Source organism: Podarcis tiliguerta, assembly GCF_965153285.1.
Source record: "Podarcis tiliguerta genome assembly, chromosome: 8".
In the NCBI taxonomy this organism is placed as follows: domain Eukaryota; kingdom Metazoa; phylum Chordata; class Lepidosauria; order Squamata; family Lacertidae; genus Podarcis; species Podarcis tiliguerta.
Window position 1 is genome coordinate 29,998,945 of NC_139541.1, and position 15,870 is coordinate 30,014,814.

The window sequence follows — 15,870 nt, forward strand, 5'->3', positions numbered from 1 at the left end:
TCTTAGGAAATATCTAGGGTGTGTGTGCTGGTGACAAGACTGGTCAGAGGGAAAAGTGGGTGGAAAAATGGATGTATGGATCTTTGTTGTTGTTTAGTCATGTCCGATTCTTCGTGACTCCATGAACCAGAGCACGCCAGGCACTCCTGTCTTCCACTGCCTCCCGCAGTTTGGGGATCTTTTATAGTAGGTTATATACACAACACTTACCATCAACTGCCCTTCACAGGGAACTCTGGGAATTGTAGTTCTGTGGAGGGAAATAGGGGTCTCTTAACGACTCTCAGCACTCTTAACAAACTACAGTTCTCTAGGGTCTTGGAGGTGGGTGGGAAGCCCTGACTATTTAAAGTGGTATCATAAGACCTTAAATGTTACTGTTTCAATGTGACCATAGTCACAGTTCAGTGATGCATTCCATGCAGGCAAAAGCATTTGAGGAAGTTGTGGAGCAGGACCAGTGAGGTGCACAGCCTAGGGAGAGTCCTGAGGGCCACATTGAGAGGCATGGGGGCCACATCTGGCTGCTGGGCCTGTGGTTGCCCAGCCCTGATGTTCCTACGAACTTGTCCTGAATCAGATCATGCTTCAAACCCATTTGGTATTCCCAGCAATATTTTGTTTTTTGACGTGTTACCTCCACTTACTTACGAGTCCTGTCCATAGCCATTGTTCATTCTGGCATATGCTTTATAAATTATCCTCCTTTTTTAAAAGAAGACGAAGCCTGAATTTCATGTCATTTCCAGATTGTTCGTCTGAGGTCATTAAAGGTCGGAGCTTCAGGTGCCATTTATCTTCCGATGCGATTTTCCCTCGCAACCATCCTAATCTGCTTTATTTCCCAGGCAAATAGACTTTCAATTATTTCAATAGGTCACCCACTCAGTGATAGAGACCCATTTCATTAACTTTTGTCATTGACATGAGTGGCACCTCATGAGGTTCTGAGCCGCGAGGGCATTTCTTAAGCCTCGGGCCCCTTCACCTCCACCTCATTCCACATCCCAATTCAAAACGCAAACTGGGAGAAAGTTGTCAATCTCAATGAAAGTTCAGCAAAGGGACAAAACCTCCTCAAACCTAACTTTCCCATGAAGCTTTTGGCACAAGTCCATCACCCCCAGATCCCATGAACCCAAACTTTAAAAAATGTACAACCGAAATAAATGCATATTATTTCTCTCTTTACCCCTTTCTCCATTTCCCTGGCCTTCCCTGTTGTTACTCTGGGAATCCTAGTTCTCTGAGGGGAAAATAGGAGTCCTCTAACAACTCAGGTGAGATGTTCCACAAGTTAGGAGGCTGCTGGACAAGGTAAAATAACAGACAGAAGAGCAGAATAGTTAGTTATGGAACTTGCTCTCACAGGAGGCAATGATGGCCATCAGCTTGGCTGGCTTTCAATGAAGATTAGATAAACTCACGGGGGGTAATGCTACCAGTAACTACCAGCCATGATGTAGGCTATGCTCTGCATCCATTGTCAGAGGCTGCAATGCTTCTGAATACCAGCTGCTGGAGGCTTCAAATGCAGAGAGTGCTCTTGTGCTTGAGTCCTGCTTGCGGGTTTTCCATGGGCATCTAGGTGGCCACTGTGGGAATGGCATGCTGGTCTAGATGGGCCATTGTTTTTCTTATGTTCTTATGACTCCTGCCCCCTCCGTTTTATCCTCATGGTGGATTAGGCCAAGAGATAGTGACTGTTGCCCAAGGTCACCCAGTGAACTTCATGGTTGAATGGGGATTTGAGCCTAGTCCAGCTGTGATGGCCTGGGAATCCGATTCAGAGGCTGAACCGGAGGAACCCCAGCCTGCACAAGAGTCCCTGCCTCCAGGGCCGGCTGAGCTGGGGCGGGTCCTTGGATCTGAAGCGCCTGCACCTGTGCCAGATCCTCAGGAGCAGGCATCAGGTGACTCCACTCTAGCTCCAGAGGTGATTAAGGACACAGTGCCTACAGGTGCGCCTCTCCTGGCCCTGCCAGAGGAAGGTGAGTCTCCCCCTGGGTCCAGTAACTCCCCAGCCTCTCCTGAACTGCAGAGGCTTAGGGCAGAGAGGCAGAGGGAACTGGTTTCTCCCAGGAGGATTGCTCGCCTTAAGGCCGGGAGAGGCAGGTTTCCTGGGGGCCGGGACTGCCCCTGGCCTCAGAGAAGATAAAGGCCATTCAGCCCGGTCCCAGGTTGTGGGAGCAACGTTGTTGAGTACCTGCTCCTGCCCAGACCCAGACCTGCCCTTCCAGTGTTCCTGTCCCTGCCCGGCTTCCTGCTTCGGACCTCCCCTCACTCCTTGTGAACTGTTTCCAGACTAGTGACCCAGGACCGGACTTTGACTACGCCAACCGTAACCTTCCCCCCGGGACCAGCACACCAGCCTTCTAGCTACTACATCACACCGGCTCTCTGTGTTCTTATGTTTTGCTGTGCACATTGCATTCTGTCACATGTGATGCAGGAAGATGCTGGCCAGGCCAGTTACGACTCATTGTCACTCTGCAAAAATTGTAAGGACCATCTAAATGGACCATCCCAAGGGGGAACTCTGGGTTTCAAGGGAAGATCAGTGGCTAGGAGCCAGCTCACTTTCAGGGACACTTGTCTGCTGTTGTCGATGTGCTCGTCTAAAAACTCCTCTTAAGCTTCTAAGGAATTGGAGGGTTTCCCTGGAGCACAGCTTTTGATAGCCACCACTTAAGAGAAACTCCGTAAGATCTTGAGATGATCGACTTGCTTCAACTCTCAAGGCCCTTTGAACTGTTGGGCAAATTCTCAGAGGGTGCTCACTTTGAAGTCTTTTGAGCTAAACAAAAAAGTCGCAGCAATAAGAATGGCTTTGACAACTGATTGCAGTTTTTGATCTGTACCCTCCCCCTCCCACCCCGCTGCTGCCTTTAGCTTTCTGCTCCTTCCCATCTGCTCACTTTCCATTTCCTTTTTGGAGGACATAAGTTAGAGCGATCTTCATTATTCTCAATTCATGTTTTATTTAGGAAAAGATTAGCTTGTCACTCACTTGTCTTAAGTCAATGCTGTCCTGGAGATGTATTCTTGTGTAACTACAGCAACCCCTACAGTTCTAAGAGAACTTTTCTGCTGGACAATATTCATAGATGCTTTCTTCCAGATGTATAGGTCTACTTCACAACACATTTTCCATCACTGCCATTTTCTCCTCTGCTTCCATTAAACATGCTTCAGCATATTTTTGTAGCCTGTGGTAGCCTTCCAGGAAAAATAAATTAGCGATTTTATTTAGAGCTGCAATGAAGCTTGAGGAGCCATATTTCTTAATAATGTCCCCTCCACAACTTAAATTTTGAATGTAATGGGCAAAATCCATCCATAGCAGATGAATTATTGGAAACACTGTGGCGTAGTGAGTAGATCAGTTCCCCACAATCTTGTATCCTCTGGATGTTGTTGGACTCCAGCTCCCATCAGCCCAAGCCATCTTGGCCAATGGTCAGAGGTGAGGGGAGTTGTAGTCCAGGAATGTCTGGAGGGCACCAGGTTGGTGAAGGCTGGAATGGAGGGTTGAAGCTTTACCAGGCAAGTGTGGATTTAAATCCCCATTCACCTGCAAGGCTTCCTGGGTGACCTTGGGCTAAGCCATCTCCATCAACCTAAATTAGGTCATATGGTGTTAGAACTTGACCAGATTTGGAGATAAACTAAAACTAGGATTCCAGTCTAGCATAGGAAGATCAGAGGGCAGGATGTAGCAATTGTGGTTGAAGATGGACCAGTGATTAAATTCTAGATCACACAGAGAAGACTCCAAAGGGCCAACGGCTGATCGTGTGGTCTAGGATGGACTAGTGCCTTATGCTGCATTGTTGTATCACCCCCTTGTACACTGTCCTGAGCCCCAAAGATGATGTAATCTGTGTCTTAGATTACAGATGGAGTTCACTTGAGGGATTTGGTTTTACAAGTTTTAAATCCAACAAACCACTGAAAATCAGGGAGTTTGCTTTGAAGAGGACACGTTTTTTGAATGAGCCCATCCAGTTTTGGAACTAGATCCTAAAATAGCTGATATTTGGGTTTAGCTGTATCTTTCCATTTTCAAACTTTCCCTTCTATTTCACTTATTTAATGCATTCATTTATTAAATTTCTATCCTGCCCTTCCTCCAAAAGAATTCTAGGGCAAAAATGGCAGCTAGTGTCCATTGAGACTGGTAGGGTGTAAGACAGGAGGCCAACAGTAGGTGGAGCCAGAGCCAATGGCAGGTGCAACCACCGCCATAGTCAATAAATTGTCCCCATCCTCCTCCCTGATGAGTTCTATACTGAAACTAAGGTGGGGGAAACTGACAGCCTCTGGACTGATTGTTAAGTAAGAAGGCAGGCAGATGAGGGACTGGCTGAGGGTAGGCTGAGGTTCATTGGCCAGTGACCCATTGACCCTAATGGGCTGACCTCCACTGCAGGGTGGCCTCCACAACAGCAAGGTAGTAAAACCATGCAGTTAAAACAAAACATGGCATATTCAACATATCTGAAATAATGAAGAACATCTAGACACATTTAAAAGCAGTCCCACACCCTCACAATTTAAAGGCTGCTGTGAATAGTTACTCTAACCAACATGTTTCTCTTCACTGAACTGTCAAAACACACTGAGCCCATGCTTATTTATTTATTTATTTGCTTGCAAATATTTCTGTATCGCCAACCTTAAGGAAAAATACTATGGCAGTGAACAGCACTACATTGACAATCACATTGCACCCATCAAACAAATACAAAACATGTCACAAATCAGTAGATCAAATGAAGACATCACCATAGCTGGACCACTCATCATGAGGATAACAGCTGAAGAGGTGAATTTTAAGCTGGTCCCTAAATGCTAATGCTTATGCTAAAGCTAAGAATGGTACCCTACCCATCTGAATAGGGACGCGGGTGGCACTGAGCCTCTTGGACTTGCCAATCAGAAGGCTGGCAGTTTGAATCCCTGCGACAGGGTGAGCTCCCGTTGCTCAGTCCCAGCTCTTGCCAACCAAGCAGTTTGAAAGCATGCCAAAAAGTGCAAGTAGATAAATAGGTACCGCTCCGGCTGGAAGGTAAACGGCATTTCCGTGTGCTGCTCTGGTTTCGGTGTTCCATTGCACCAGAAGCGGCTTAGTCATGCTGGCCACATGAACCAGAAAAACTATCTGCAGACAAATGCCGGCTCCCTCAGCCTGTAAAGCAAGATGAGCACCGCAACCCCAGAGTCATCTGTGACTGGACTTAACTGTCAGGGGTCCTTTACCTTTACCTTTACCCATCTGACTAGGTTGCCCAGCTACTCTGGTTGGCTTCCAACAAATATAAAAAGCATAATAAAGCATCAAACATTCAAAACTTCCCTATGCAGGGCTGCCTTCAGATGCCTTCTAAAAGTTGTATTGTTATTTATCTCCTTGACATCTGATGACAGGACATTTCACAGGGTGGGCACCACTGCCGAGAACCTCTGCCTGGTTCCCTCTAACAATGTTGTCATTTAGTCGTTTAGTCGTATCCAACTCTTCGTGGCCCCATGGACTAGAGTCACTCCTGTCTTCCACTGCCTCCCACAGTTTGGTCAGACTCATGCTGGTAGCTTCGAGAACACTGTCCAACCATCTCGTCCTCTGTCGTCCCCTTCTCCTTGTGTCCTCCATCTTTCCCAACATCAGGGTCTTTTCCAGGGCATCTTCTCTTCTCATGAGGTGGCCAAAGTACTGGAGTCTCAGCTTCAGGATCTGTCCTTCCAGTGAGCACTCAGGGCTGATTTCCTTAAGAATGGAGAGGTTTGATCTTCTTGCAGTCCATGGGACTCTCAAGAGTCTCCTCCAGCACCATAATTCAAAACCCTCTAACAATACCCTGATGTTAATTGGAAGTGCATTCCAAACTACAGGTGCCACTATGTTAAAGACCATAACTTGAAAGAATACATCACTAATGAAATTCTCTCTCATAAAGATCAAATGACCAAACTACTCCAGCACAAGCATTTCCATCTAGTCTAGATCTTTTTCATCCCAGCTCATGGTAAGGAAGATTGACCAGATATCATTTGTGGATGGATGATACAATGTCACCTGTATGGACTCAAGAAGATGAACTCTTGCTCAGGAGAAGAAAAGGACTGGGAGCATCAAAAGAGGCTAGGCAGTGGTGAGGTTGGCACGCTGGAAGCATGTGAGTGTGAAATTAATAAACCAAGACCTAGTTGTGCAACCAACTCAACAATTTTGTGATTTTATAGGGATTCTATAGGTGTGCTTTCTTCATTTCAGGAGCTTGGATTAGATACCCCTTTGGGTATCTTCCAGCTCTACAATTTTATGATTCTAATTATAATATGGTCTTGTCCTGACAACAGGTGGATTCTGCCTATTACCCTCCCCACCATGACTCGCCAAGCAAGGTGGCCTACTTTTTAGAGTAATTATCGGTTTATTTCAATCCTGCAAATCTACTAATGGTTTCTGAAGCAATTAAGAAAACAATGCTGCTATTTAAGCTCCTGTAAATAATGTATTAACCAAAATTCAAATTACAGAAAATAATTAGCTATCAAGAGTTGTGCCCTGCTTCAGGGGATGGGGGGAAAACAAAACCACACCCTAGTTTAAAATGACCTCTAATCTTTGATTTTCTTTAAAGGATGGCCCGTTAGAGGGCTTTTAATAAAATCCAATTGTTGTACATTTTAATCATGTGGTTTCTGACAAATGAAACTAATGATCGATTGATGATCTACCACAACACATAATTCCTCATAAAAGCTAATAGACAACCCAATGACTTACATATCAAAAGCATGCATCATGGTTAATGCTGTTAACAATTAAAGCTAGAATTAAATAATCTGCCACAGTGTTTTCCACATGTTCTACCATCAACAAACCTTTGATCTAGGGCCGCTTTTCCCAACCAGTTATTTTGGGCAGCAGCTCCCAATAGACCCGCTAGCAAGCATGACCAATGGTCAGCAATTATGGGAGTTGTAGTTCTATAAGTACAAGATACTGGAGTAGATGGGCTATTAGCCTGATCCAGAAGGGTCCTTTTATGTTCTTATATGATGCATGAACAGGGCTATCAAAAGTTCATGTTGAACAGTGTTTGTGCGTTACAGATCTACTCCTCTCTTTTTTTAAAAAAAGAAATATGTTTAACAAGTATTATGCTTTCTGTTGGTACCACAACAAGAAGTTAATAATTCAGAATCTTCAAATCCCCGCTTTTAGCCAAAAGGAACGGCCATATGCAAATTTCAGAATAATTACAGAGAGTTGCATTGCTCATGAGCTTCCTATCTGTCCTGATGTTTAACTCACTGCATGGAGACATTCCTTATCCCTAGAGGCTGGCTAAGATAGAAGCACTTATGCACTTGTTCTTGGGGAATAAACTTGAGAGGGAGAGGGGGAGTTCTCCTCCTCATTTTGCCCTGCATACCTCTTAACCTTCCTTCCTGACCTCTCTGATCCTGCTGTTTGCCTGAGCCAGAGGGACTGCTGCTCTCTCCCTGGGTGCAAGATGAGGCTGCTTCTACCCTGTTTCCCCAAAAGTAAGACACCCCCCGAAAATAAGACCTACTTCCAGTTTTGCCTCTTGATGTACTATAAGGCATCCCCCAAAAATAAGACCTCCCCGATAATTAGGCCTCCCCCCGAACATAAGGCCTCCCCGGAATATAAGGCCCCCGAAGCTACTGTAAGGGGTCTGACTCCTCTGGACCATAGCTGCGGTCGCCGTCGTGCAGCTCACTGATTGGCTGCAGCACAGCCGGAGCTGTTCAGGCAGTGCGAGGTCTCTTTAAATCAGAGAGCCCGCACCACTGCCAGGACAAGCTGCCGCCTGCTGCTCGCTCTGCCCTGACGGAGTCTGGCTGACTCACAATTAGACAATAAATGTGTACCTTATTCTTCGTCTTTATGGAAAAATAAGACATCCCCTGAAAATAAGACCTAGTGCATTTTTGGGAGCAAAAATTAATATAAGACACTGTCTTATTTTCGGGGAAACAGGGTAGAATGATGCCTGAGAACCTTCACCCTTAGTCAGTGACTTCCTGACATTTGGGCAGATGAAAAAGCTGGGATCCATTGCAAACTCCCAAATTATCTGGTACTGCCACTTGCTCCCCATCACTATTTAGCCAAGTTTATCGTACACAACCAAAGGCCTTTACAATAAGTAAAATGCAAAATTTACAAAAACAATCACGTGGCGTAATGGCTCACTGACTAGATGACTCTTGGGGAGAGCATTCCACCAGCAGGGAGCCACCCCAGAAAAGGCCCGTTCTTCTGTTGCTGCCCTCTGGACCTCTTGCAGAGGAGGCGCGTGAAGGAGGGCTTCAGATGATGAGTGCAGGGTCCCGCTCAGTTCATAGAAAGAGAGGTGGTCCTTGAAGTATTGCTCATTTTTCTGAGCTACAGTTCTCCCCATTTCCACAACAGTTTGGAAAATTTATACCAGCGTTTTAGTGCCAATTTGCCCCAATATACTATCTATCATCTATCTATCTATCTATCTATCTATCTATCTATCTATCTATCTATCTATCTATCATCTATCTATCATTTATCTATCTATCATCTATCTATCTATCTATCAATCATCTATCTATCTATCTATATCTATCTTTCTATCCATCCATCTATCTATCATCTATCATCTATCTATCTATCTATCTATCTATCTATCTATCTATCTATCTATCATCTATCTATCTATCTATCCATCTATATCTATCTATCTATCTATCTATCTATCTATCTATCTATCTATCTATCATCATCTACCATCTATCGTAGCAATTTTGCCAATATGCCAATAAGGCATTTCTGATTTTATTTTCACTAATGTGTGCCCATTTTACCCTAGTATATGCATGTTTTGTATGCATTGGTTGGCTGGAAAACCGCATATCAAGATTTATAGAAGTTTATTCACCTTGCATATTGTTTCGGAATGTGAGGATTTCTACAGTCAAACTGAACTGAATTCCACTCCCCCTGCTTCCCTGTGTGTGCTGGAAGTTCCTTCTCTGCTGCAGTGTGATGCCTTACATGATCATGCCCTACTTACTGCAACTTCTCAAGCCACCTTGTCCTAACTACCTTCTTTCCCTTTCCATTCCTTTCACCTTCCTCCTTCCTTAAGGCCCTCTTAAGTTTATCAGAAAGAAGCGAACCTTTGCCTAGGAGACAGCATGTAGAAGGAAGGGAAGGGAAGAATGCCGAACAGGAGGTACTCTGTCATTGACAGTGCCTGGGGAGGCTGTTTGGAGTAAAGCATCTATCACAATGAATACACATTGTTTATCCGCTCTACTTTATTTGGCTCTGCACGATAAAAATCACTTTCCACCAGCCAGTTAGAGCCAGGAGCCATGTTCCACATTATTTTGTGCAACAAAAAGGAAAAGGGGAAGAAAATATCAAATGATAAATTATGTATGAGAGCGCCACATGAATAACAAGCAGTAAATTCCTATTCTTATTCTTTTTTTAGAAAAGAAAGAAAGAAATCCGGTAAAAAAATAAAAATAAACAAAGGGGTTTCAAAATCAGGAGGGGTGGGTTAAAAGGTCTTAATTATTCTGTATGATCCAGCACAACCGACGGTTGAAAGATGGTGCGGTACAATGGTTAGAGCTAGAGTGGACACTGTGCGTTTTGCCCTCTAGATGTCGTTGGACAGTCATGCCCATCATCTCTTTTGTACAAATCGATGGTGCAACTGCAGTCGGAATCATGTGTGCAGTTCTGGTCACCTGACTCAAGAAAGAATATTGTTTGAGTTGGAAAAGGTCCAGGAAAGGCCAATCACAACTATCAAGGAGATGGAGTGATTCCCCTGTGAAGAAGAGGAGAAGGAGCTTGGATTTGATATCCCGCTTTATCACTACCCGAAGGAGTCTCAAAGTGGCTAACATTCTCCTTTCCCTTCCTCCCCCACAACAAACACTCTGTGAGGTGAGTGAGGCTGAGAGACTTCAGAGAAGTGTTACTAGCCCAAGGTCACCCAGCAGCTGCATGTGGAGGAGTGGGGAATTGAACCCAGTTCACCAGATTATGTGTCTACCGCTCTTAACCACTACACCATGAAAGGTTGCACAGCTTGTGGACTTTTTAGTTTAGAGAAAATGTGAGTAAGAAATGACATGACTGACGTTTATAAAGTTGGGCATGGCATGGGAAAAGTGGACAATGGGAAAGTTTTCCTCCTCTTTTAACACTAGAAGTCGTGGACATCCTAGGAAGCTGAATGTTGGAAGAGTCAGGACAGACAAAATGAAGGACTTAGAAGAAAGGTTGGAAGCAAACCATTGCACTACTTAAGAGCAGATCCATTGAAATTAATGAATTTAAGTTGGCCATGTCCATTAATTTCACTGTGTCTACTCTGATTGGAGCTAGCACTGAAGTCTACCCAGGAAGAAAGAAAGTGCATTATAATATTTTGTAGCCTAGATCAGGGACAGGGAACCTCTGGCTTGCCAGATGCTGTGAAAGACCTTATTCCCTTTGGCCAGCATGGCTAATGATCAGGGATGATGGGAATTGTAGTCTAGCAACATCTGGCCTCCCCATCCCTGATCTAAATTGTGCACAATGATATATGGATCATTTGATTTGTGATGTATTAGGACTTTAGGTTAGGAGGTTAAAAAGTGATCTATTTGGGGCTCCTTCTTCCACTACGATGGTATGACTCAGTGCTTATATTTTGTTTTCATTGTTCAGTATATCTTTTTCCAGCTGAATATAATTGCACTTAATCACATTTCAAAGCAAGATGATAATTATCTGCATGTCAAATTAGCTGCTTCTGAATACAAGACTGTTGGTGCTAAAAAAAATATCAAAAAAATCCCCCCATGTCTTTAAAGTCGAGGAATGGTCCCCAGATCTTCCCATCATTTCTCTGTAAACATCAGCCTGTGATAAGCTCCTTTTTGAACAAGGGCTGGGATGCAATTTATTTTACATAGCTTTGCATAATAAAGTGGCATTTTAGATAACTCATTCAAAGGGCAGATAGCAATTCTCTTCAGACTTCATTAAACCCTTTCGTTTCATGTTAAATTAATGTGTCAAGTATATTTGGAATAAACAAACTGAAGTATTCCCTTTTGTTTGGGGAGGAAGATATAAACTGGGTTGCGATGATTTTATCAATTAGCTTTACGTTGAAAATCTGCTAATAGCCTCATGCAGCTCATCTCCTGCAGGGGTTTCTTGTTCTGTAAAAGCCAAACATTCCCGCACTTGCTCCGTGATAAAAGAAACTGACTACACATCCCATCAAATTGACAAACATACACAACTTTTGGAAAGTTTGTTTGAAGGGGCTGGCTTGATCCATATCACTTTGCTTTTTAAAACTTGCTGCATTTATAGCTTCTGTATGTGAAAATGTTTCTGGTCCACTAAATGCAAAGAAGGGAAGCAGAGCATGCCCACTGCTAATGCATTTGACACAACATCTGAACAGGGGATCCTGTGTGTGAATGCTCAGAAGGCATTTTGAATGTTGGCACCCATATTTCAAGACTTATGCCCTCCAGGCAGATCATCACCAGGGCTTAGTCTGAGTATTGGAGAAAAAGGAAAAATGTGAACTGAAGAACAGAGACAGAATTATTATTATTTGTTCATTTATTTATTGCATTTATATCCCATCTTTTTCTTCAAGGAGCTCAATGTGGCATACTGTACATGGCTCTCCCCTTCTTCATTTAACCCCACAGCCAGGGGCGTCTTACCCATAGAGGCTAGTGACGCGGGGTGCCAGTGCACCAAGTTCTGGAGGGCGCCACGGAAGAGGCAGAAGCTGGACGCGGCGCCTCCCGATATCAGCTCGCCGCCCTCACCCGCCTCTGACATGCCGTGCCGAGGCAGCTCCATGCCTCCGTCTGCCGTGGCCACTGCGGCCCGAAGCAGTCAGGTGAGCTGGGAGGCACGGCATCCAGCCTCCGCCTCTTCCCCGCTGGAGGAGCCACCCTCCAGACGCTGCCCCTCCTCCTCCAGCCCCCTAACAAAAGGTTGACAACTCTGGGAAATGGGTGGCGGGGTGCCGGAGGGAGCTTTGAACCATGGCGTTGGATATGCTTAAGACGGCCCTGCCCACAGCAACCCTGTGAGGTAGGTTAGGCTGAGAGAAAGTGACTGGTTCAAGGTCAGCTTCATGGCTGCGTGTGGATTTGAACCCTGGTCTCTTAGGTTCTAATTCGATGCTCTAACCACTACACCACACTAGCTCATTAACACAAGCTCTCAGCGGATGTATATGAAGGTCGCTCGTGCACATGTGTAAATGAAGAGAAGGTCAAAATGAAAGAAGCATTCTGGGGCCATGCAAGAGCAAATAAGCAAGGAGTTAATGGTCACCATCCAGCACAAATGTTTCCAAATGGGAAATCCCAGAGCCCTGCTGCTTGTGCAACTGAGCAAGACAAGCGTCTCATTCTGGCGAGTGTTTGAAGCCTGGCTTGCATGTCTGAGAATAATTATTTGCATTATTGTATGTGCAATTTTGAGGGTCATTGCCTGTAAATTTGTTTGAAACACTCTCTCTGGGAATCAAGTGTAATTTTGCCTATGAACCTCTATTTGGCTGCGTGAGAGGGTGTTGATTTGCTGCCATGGCCCATCACAATGCAATCAGTTTCCATTGCTATCATCAATTTATTATTTCTTGGAAATGAACCGCAGTGTGTTGAATTTAATGAAAAATACACTTATCTCCAAGACAGACGGACTTGTTATTCACCCCCTCCCGCCGTTGTATAAAATATTAAAAGTCATGCACATTTGTAGATTGTAATACACACAATGCTGATTCAGGGGTCTGATGCTTCCATTCCACATTTGTATCCAGGCTCCTTTGTGTGCATGGAGCTCCATACCACATTTAGCTAAGTTTCCTTTCCATGAATCATAAATCCCTGTATGGGGCAGAATAACTCTTCCATAATGAAGGGGGGTGTCCATGCAAAGATTTGTGGGAACATTCAAGGGCCACAGGTATTTGGATCATCTCCCAGTTTAATAGTAACCCACTGCTTCATTGTGTGATGACCTGAGGTGGGTGGACAGGAACTCCCAGAGGAATGTCCCAGACCACCAGGGCCTACAGGGTCAGAGCCTGATGCCTTCCCTTGAGCAAGAAGAACCAGATGCCTCCTACAGCACATCACCAGTCCAGCAGTATTGGGAGGGTGATAGGAGGAGTGGGCAATTTCAGGCTAGAGGGGTGGCCCTTTAAGTCTCCTCTCTCCAAGCGGGTGGAGGCTAGAGGAGGTAGTCTGGAGACAAAGGCTTCCAAGTCCTCTGGGCTCTAAACTTTCAATGGAGTAAGTTGCTCATTTGGAGCTGTCCATGGTCCTGCAGCCTTTAAGCTGCCCTGCCTGGGTTATAGCAATGGGTCAGAACTTGACACTGCCTCTTCCTGACATATCCTTTGTCACCCAGTCCTGTAAGGGAGGTTGACAGCCATTGTGACCCTTGACAGCTCACTGGTGGGAGCACCTAGCAATGATCAACTGAACCTGGGAACAGTTCACCACAAACAGGCGGGCACTGGGGGCAAGAGCCATAGTGTCAGTTTGAAACCTAGGAGGTCAATGAGGCGAGAAGTCCAGCTGTAGTAGGCTCTGTGGTAATCTGAACCATGATTCAGACAAAGCCCAAATCCCTAAACAAATTTGGTGGAGATGGTCCAGAATTGCACTGGGTTGGACTGTTATGGGGTGAGGCATTGGGCACCCTGCAGGATCATCTTGAAAAATTGATTTGGGGCTAAATCTGGGATGGGTGTCCCTAGGTTGGGCCCCTGAATCAGATGGGGGTGGGCTGTGCCTCAGCCTAGTCTTCCCCTCCTTTTTTCTCTCTCCTTTCGGGTGAGGCAAATGATGGTAGATAGCCCCATGGAGGTTGAGGTGGGATAATCCAGCTGGAGCAGGCTATGCGGTGGCTTTTGCCTGCCTGCCTGCCTCCTCTCACCTGGAATTGGCACAGAGAAACAATCCCACCCCTTTCCCCATCTGGAAACTCATTGCTTGTCATTCTGTTGAAGAGAAAGGAGGTCTACTGGCAGAGAAGTCTGTTTTTCAAGATCTCTGTAAACCGCAAGGTCCTTGCGCTGGCCTGACTAAGCATTACTGGGTCCCAGGGTGTGTGGGATCGGCTATCACGTCGGCCTGTAAATAATTTATGTTGGATGGTTTTCTGGCATTTTCCCTGAACAGAGCACTATTTACCTGACATTTGACACTGGCAAAGCTATTACAAGAGGCACCCCAGAGACTATGTTAACTGACGAAATAGGGGCACCTCAGCTGGTTTACACGCTTGTGGCAAGGAAATTCAGAGGAGTCTTGGGACAGGGACTCATTTTTATGCATATCTGACTGTCAGCAATCCAAATTAACCCATACTTCACATTTTGGCATTTCCTTTGCTTTTATCCTAAATAAGAAGTTGTAGGTCGAGGTAAACTCAAGAGACTGGAGAACTATTCATCTCAAAATCCTCTGTTACACCTCCCTCTCTTTGCCTCTCCAATGCCTCCCTGGCATAGGCACCAACTTGTAGGGGTTAAGGCAGTCCCCCCCCATGCTTTTTTGAGGGAGCTGGGCCCCCTCAGTTTTCAGAGAGTGTTTGGCTCTGCCCCCTGATTCCTCACATCATTGCACATGCAATGTCAGGATGTTGCGTGGCATCACGATGCCCCCCCAAAATCCTCTGAAGAAGCTGGTGCCTCTGTTCCTTGGCTAGCAGACAGCCTTTCTGTGGTCAGTTTAGATGTGGTGACTCCAGCTGGATAAGCCATGTTTGATCTGCCTGGGAAAGAACTGGGTGTCTCCCTGCTCCCTTCTTGACACAGTAGCTCATTCCTGTGTGTGCCTGGCTACAGAGAACAACGGTGTCCTACTTTCCTAAGTCACAGTTTACCTTGACATCCAAACTGGGAAACAGTGGTTTAAGGCTCTCATGCTGGCCTCATGTGCAGGTTTGGAAGGACTCCTTAAGTCATAGTTTCCTGGTTCAGACATCACATGAAACTGTGGTTTGAGAAATAAATATAGCTTCACTGAAGCCAAGTGCATGAGTGGAGGAGGGAGCATAGGGGCACATTAGTACTTAACAAACTGCAGTTCCCAGGACTCTTTGGGGGAAGCTGTGAGTGTTAAAGGGGTAAGATACTGCTTTAAATCTAAGGTGAATGTGTGGCCTGTATCTTCTTCTCACCATAGAATACTGACAAAAAGTCTCTTTGTGTGTTTTACATGACTTTCAATCTGCGAAAGGGTCCAATATAGATAGACAAAATAATTAACGGGTATTTTCCACCATGACAAACCAATCAGGATCTTCTTGCTACTCTCTTTGGTACACTCATTACCGTGCGGTGTACATTAAAAAGCGATATGAATTGCATTACAGTGTAAAAGGGGAACCATTATGCAATAAATCAGAACCAAATGCCGAAACAGATAGGCTGAGCGGTGGAAGCAAGCAAATGATGATGAGCAAAGACTCTATTATTTCAACCGAGCTTTCAATATTTAATTTCCTCATGTGTTTCCCTCCTTTTATATTCTAATAAACTTGCAGTACTGTTGCAGCTGCAGTGACTCAGCAGCAATTCAGAGGAACTGGGGCAAGGCATCTCCTATCTATCTTAGTTCATGAGCCCTGGGGCTTAACAGCAGAGCAGATTTGGCCTAGAACTGAGGTATCACTCAGGGGTGGCTGATACCCACTGGGAATGCTGGGGCAGAAAGTAGGGAAGCCAACACTAGAATCATAGAAATGTAGAGTTGAAAGGGACCCAAGGGGCCATCTAGTCCAATCCCCTGCAATGC